Genomic DNA, 6,984 nt, shown 5'->3' on the forward strand with positions numbered 1-6,984 from the left:
AACACATCCATCATCTCACATAGTTACCTTTTCTGTGTTTGTGGTGAGAACATTTAAGATCTACTCTCTTAGCAAATTCCAAGTATACAATACAGTATTGTTAGCTATAGTCACCATGCTATATATTACATCCCCAGAACTTGCCCATCTTATAACTGAAAGTTTGCATTCTTTGACTAATGAATCCCTGTTTCTCCCACCCCTCAGCCCCTGGCAAGCACAAATCTACTCTTCTATGAGTTTGACTTCTTAGGTTGCATGTATAAGTGAGATCTTTGTATGTGTCTTTCTCTGTCTGACTTATTTCACTTAGCATAATGACCTCAAAGTTCCTCAATGCTGTCACAAATGACCGGATTTCTTTCTTTTCAGGGCTGAATAATATTCTATTGTGTAATTAAATATATATATTAAATCTATCTATCTATCTATATATCTATCTATCTATATAACATTTTCAGTATCTGTTCATCCATCAACAGACACTTAGGTTGTTTCCATGTTTTGGCTACATTATTTCTTCATAATATGTTTTGAGCCCTACTCTCCTCCTCTAGTTCTGGAACTCTAAAGATAGAAATGTTAAATCTTTTGTTATTTTCCCACAGGTCTCTGTGGCTTTGTTAATTTTTCTTGGTTTATTTCCTTTTATTGTTCAGATTGAGTAAATTCTAATAACCTTTCCTCAAGTTCACTGATTGTATCCTCTATCATCTCTACTCTTGATTCCATCTAGCAGAGGTTTTCGATGTTGTATTTTTCAGTTCTATAATTTCTATTTGACTTCTTTTTATAATTTTTATTTTTTGCAGAGATTTTCTAGTTTTATTTTGTTTCAAGAGAATTCATAATTGCTTGATGAGCACTTTTTATGATGGCTGCTTTAAAATCCTTGTCAAATATTTCCAACATTTGATTCATCTCAGTGTTGGTATCCATTGACTGTTTTTACTCATTTGATTCATGAATTTCCTAGTTCTTGGTATGACGAATGATTTTTCCTTGTACCCGGGATAATTTGGATATTATATTACGAGACTGTAGATCCTATTTAATCTTAGTTTTTAGTAGTCAGTCTCCCTGTTGATGTGTAGTATGACATCTTGGTGGGTATGTACATGGAGCTTTCTGCTGGGCTCCACTGATACCACTCCAGCAAAACCAGAATGTTGACGCCCACTGCCTTGTTTCAGACAGTTGGGGTGGAAGTTCAGCAATCCTCTTGGTCTCATTGACGCCTTCCTGGAAAAAGTAGGGACACCCTCCTGACATGCATCACCTAATTACCTCTGAGTGGGGGTATAAGTAGGGGAGGAGGAGTTGAGAGTGATTCAAACCACTTTTCTGCTCCAAGGTAGAAGTGAAAGTTCAGCTTCCTACTGGACCCCACTGACACTGGGGGGGGGGGGGCAAATATAAAGCAAACTAGACCCACCTCCCACCACCTCATTCCTCCTTGCTGATGTTGGGTAGAGACAGAGGCTCGGATTTCTGTTGGGTCCCACTGACACCAAGTGTAAAAGAAAAGGGCAGAACGCATAATATCAACTAGGATGACTCATATCACTTCATTTTGCTTCACTGATGCCATAGAGGGGTCAGGGCTCAGCTCCCCACTGGGCACCACTGACACCACTTATATATTGTTACTAAAATTAAAATCTTTTCCTATGCAGTTTCAATAATTATTCATCTATACTTTCTTTTAGATTGCTATAATTTCATCTTAAACATTTAATGCCCTAATTCACCTAGTTTGATGTAAGAAGTGAGGGTTTAACATTTTTTCTGTCTAAATAATTAATTGAACTAACACCATTTGTTAGTGTACTCCTTGCTTTTCTCCCAATTCTTTATGAAGCATTTTCCCACAATTTTTCACAAATTAAATACATGCATATTTATCTAAGTCATATAGTAAATGTGTATATATATATATATATATATATATATAACATATCAAAGAAAAATGTGCATTTATGTATAGCATATGTGCCACTAGAACATAGGCTCCATGAAAGTAGGAATTTTGTTTCGCTCACTGCTCTTTTTCTAGTGCCTTAAACCGGTTGTATGGTAAGTACTGAAAAATTATTTGGTGAACTGATATACTAGGGTTTCTTTCTGGGTTAAATATTCTATCCATTGACTAGCCTATCAGTTATTATTTCAGAACTACATTATTTTGAGTAGTCTAGCTTTAAAATTTATTTTAATATCTGATAAGGGAAGCTCTCCTCATTATTCTTCTTTTCTAAAATGTTCTTGGCTAATCCTGCCTATTTATTCTTCCAAAAAGAATTTTAGAACAATTTTGTTAAGTTCCAAAAACATTTTTAAATGTGTCTTTCATTATATATTGTTAAGGTGTGTTAAGAACTACAAAACAGACAAAAATAAAAGTATAATATACACTCTACCTATTGGAAGGTCAGATTTCAGGCAACTCTAATCAACAGTAAAGAGAAAAAAGGCACCTAATTAAGCCCCTGAGATAGCAATCCTAATGACACAACTTTGTAACAAAATCAGATAGCATGGTACAACAATAAAAAAGCTTTTTCGTCATTCATTAATCAAAAATTTGTGATAACTATTAGAAATTATAATCTGGACTATATTTAAGGAACTCCCATAAATCAGCAAAAAAGATGAACTCCAATAGAATAATTGGCAAATATGAACAGGTATTTCACAAAAGAAAAACTCTCCCAAACTGAAAACATATGAAAAGATGTTCAAACTCATTAGCAATTTGAGAAATACACACCAAAACAATGAGATATTACTTCATAGTAATCTGATTAGCAAAAATTAGAAAATTGGATAGAGACAAATCTTAGGGGGAACTTGGGGGAGATAGGAGCCCTCATTCACTGCTGATGAAGCCATCCTGGAGAATAATCTGTCACCACTTACTCAAATTAAATTAATATACACATATGGACCCAGTGATCCCACTCTAAGGTGTGTATATAAGACATATGTATATATATGAACATATATCTATATGTATACATATATATATATATATATTAGAGAAATTTTCACACAGTAGGGAGACATGTATAAGGATGTTCATTGCAGTGTTTGTGGTGTTGGGGTGTTAGAAGAAAACTAGGTATCTAATACAGAGGGAGTGAATAAAGTGTAGTATATGCAGAGTATGGAATATTAGGCAGCAGACAAAACAAAGGACTAGGTATACCCATGAAAACATGGACAGATATTAAAAACATGCTGAGTAGAAAAAATAAACAGAATAAGATACATATTTTCTTCTAGATTGTTATAGTTTTGTTTTGCTCACCACTGTCTCTAGTACTTTAAATATTGGTTGCATGGTAAGCACTGAATAAATATGGTACAATACTGTTTATATAAATTTAAAAATAGATGTACACAGAAAAAAATTTACAAGAACTCATACATAAACAAGAAAACATCAGACAAATTAGAATGGTATCCCATAGAGAGTGGGGAAGAGAGTAGAGAATGGACACAAAAGAGAATAAGTAAAAGTTAACAAAAACAAGTGATAGTCCTTACACAGATCAATGATTATAATATGCCACAAACTAAGTGTGATTAATTCAATCCTCTGGTTGGACTTTGTTGTCATTCATTAATTCATCAAATATATATAGACTATCTAGTGCATGATAGATGCTGTAGATACAATGTTGAGCAAACAGATATTGTCAATGCTCTCATAGAGCTTATAGTGTAGTTGGGGAAGACACACATTAAGCAAATAATCATACTAATATATACATATTATATAAATATACATGTATGAATGATTTCAAGTTGTTAGACCAGCTGATGTTTGAAATCCAGATCTATCATTTACTAGCTATGTGACTTTGAGCAAGTCACTTAATCTTTCTGGACCTCAGTTTCTCTATCTATGAGATGGGAATAGGAAAACCTATCTCACAGGGCTATTGAGAAGATTAAGTAATATAATGTATTTATAGCATTTGGCATGGTGACTGGAAGATAGTAAGTGCTCAGTAAATGGCAACTATTATTATTATTAATACAGAGGAGACCTTTGACTCTCATTCAAGCCTATTAAATTCTATTAATACACAACTGTTTTTTAAATTTTGGTTACTCTCTTTTCCTGGTAAGTGCTAGATTAGATAAAACAAACTACAAGTGGGTAGAGGACAATAACAAGTGATAGCTATGAAACAAGAGAGAAACCAGAAAAGACAGATAACGCATCCTAATAATGATAATGCTACTGAACAAGAAAGAGTCAAAATATATTTGGTGTTTTCCGTTTAAAACATCTAAGACTTTAACAGCCAGCCTTCAACAATTGTTAGAATAATTTTTTCCCCATGAAGTGAAAATCTTCAGTTCCTAAAATATATTCTTATATAGAACAACTTATTTTATAATACGACTAGACAAATAATGGATTACTGTAAGTTTTAAGGCTGAAAAAATAGTAGTTGGGAACAACTGTGAAATACTAAGATTAAACTGCCTTAAAAAGTAGATTTTGCACCTTCCCAAAAGCCTGCATACAGAAGCTGCAGACCAAATGGAGCAAGAAATGAGCAACAGATAACAGCTTGCTGATGGTTACTCAAATTCAAATATAAGGACAATGCGGTGAAACAGAACTAGGAAATAAAGAAGGAAAACGGATATTTCAGAATATGTTCTTTCAGCTAATTTTGTTAACATCGACTATGCATGTCTATTTTAGAAACTGAGCTCTTTCTATAACCAGGAAAACATCTCTCAAAAGTTTAGGCTGCCATTTGGTAACTTAAATCCTAACTATATGTTGCCCACCCATCTTAAGTTTTCCTTTGCTTACAAGCCAGGGCAAACAACATCCACAGTTTGCTTACATGAATTTGTGCTTTGTCTTTAAGAGTATTTTAAAGCTAAAGTTCTAGAAAGAAGGAAAATGGAATTTTCTCTGTCAATAATAATGCTTATTTTATAATAAATACTAACCCTCATTGTTACTATGATTTTAAAAAAAGACAAGCATGGTAGAAAGAACAGAAAATAAAAATTCTAGTTCAATCTAAACTGCCTCTCCCCAAATCTCTAATTTACCTATTTAAAAATAAAATAATTCTACAATCATTCTACCATAGACTTGACTAGAAAATAATGTCCAAACTACTTTTTCTACTCTTTGGTGGATATTATTCTCTCTTAAATAATCTTCTCTTTAACTAGAAACGCATGTATTTTCTCATCATACAGTTATAGAGTCTTCTATCATTAGAAAATTAAATAAATAATCTCTGAATAGTTTTATAGTTTTTAATTTGAAAGTATATTTATATACAAATTTAAAAAATTATAATTTTTCAGTTATCTAGGGAGTGTTAACCTAAGGCCTGTAAGCACTGATACTATTACCCATAAAAGCTGAGCGAGATCAACAACTATCTTCTAGCTTTCTCCCATTGTCTAGTAACATGTCCACCAATGAGAATGCTAATTAGCTAACTTCCCACCTTAACAGGTTGGAGGATAAAAGGAAAGACAGAACAGAAATAGAAGTTATTATGAAACTGAGGAAGGCTAAGAAAGACGACCTGATGCTGAAAAGAAGAAATAAATGTAAGCTCTTTTCCAGATGCTGCTACTTCCCCACTACAGGAAAATCATAGCAACCAGGGCTTTATATGTTGTTCTGTTGATGACACTGTGAAAGACACAAATAACAATAATTTTGGAAGTCAACTACAAGCTACCCAAGTTGTTAAAAAACTTCTTTTTATGGGAAAAAAGCCTTCCAAAGACAATATAATCCAGGTTGGTTTGATTCAAAAACGTGTGCCTTTCTCTGATTGTAGTTCTATTGAATTTTAATCTCCTTAGGTATGCCCACTAATACCGATTTTGGGAAATCAGAATAGACAAAAGTTGTAGTAGATGGAGGTGCTATATCAGCATTCATTGCTCTGTTAGCATCTTTCCATTCACATATCCGTGAATAAGCTGTATGGGCTCTAGGAAATAATGCAGGTAATGGTTCACTTCCAATGATTTGGTTATCAAGTGTAATAAATACTTTATTAATTCTACTTGCAGTTCCTGATTAGTAATCTTTAGAATATGGTTATTTACATAGTCTTACCTGGACACTTTCAAATCTTTGTTGTAAAAAGAATCCCATTCCCTCATTTGATGCTGTTAAGCAAATTCTTCCTACTTTAGTTTATCTCCTGCATCGTGACTATCTAAAAGTATTTAGAGATATTTGCTGAGCTATGTCTTACCTTATTGATGGTCCAAATGAACCAGATGATATCTTGTAAAAATGAGAGTTTTGCCACAGCTTGTAAAGCTTCTAGGAGCTACCGAGTTGCCAACTATGACTGAAGCTCTCTTAAGGCTGCATAGGAAATACTGTCACTAGAACAGATGAATAAACTTGTGTTGTAGTAAATGTAGGAGCACTTTTAGTTTTTCCCAGCCTGCTAACTAAAGCCAAAATTAATATTCGAAAGAAGATTGCATGGAGAATGTCGACAACCACAGCTACCTGTCAGCAACAAAGACAGCAAGTCCCATTTCTTGCTATATCCATTCCTTGTTGGCCTTGTTGACCTTCTCTTGAAGGCAGATTTGAAGATACACAAAAACGTATGATAAGTCACCAAACACAGAAGTGAAGGAAAAATTTAACAGATTGTATACCATATCCAGGTGACATGACAGAACCACTAATGAACCACTTCACAAGATATCATGATTGTCCTGGTTATTCTGGATACCATTTCAAATACCTTTATGGCTGCTGAGAAACTAGCTAAAACTGAACAAAAAATTCTTAGTATATTGATTGAAGAGTGTGAAGACCTAGATAAAATTGAAGTTCTTCAATATTGTGAAAACAATTCTATGTACAAAATTTCATTATGCTTGACTGAGAAGTATTTTTCTGTAGAGGAAGAGAAGGATAAGAATGCCATGCCAAAATCTCCCTCTGATGGC

General features: G+C 33.6%; 1 pseudogene; it reads left to right on the forward strand.

Annotated features, from left to right (window-relative positions):
- Positions 1-5,459: 5,459 nt before the first annotated feature.
- LOC124245476 (importin subunit alpha-1-like) lies at positions 5,460-6,596 on the forward strand (annotated as a pseudogene).
- The last annotated feature ends 388 nt before the right edge of the window (positions 6,597-6,984 follow it).

This window comes from Equus quagga, chromosome 10, assembly GCF_021613505.1.
Source record: "Equus quagga isolate Etosha38 chromosome 10, UCLA_HA_Equagga_1.0, whole genome shotgun sequence".
In the NCBI taxonomy this organism is placed as follows: domain Eukaryota; kingdom Metazoa; phylum Chordata; class Mammalia; order Perissodactyla; family Equidae; genus Equus; species Equus quagga.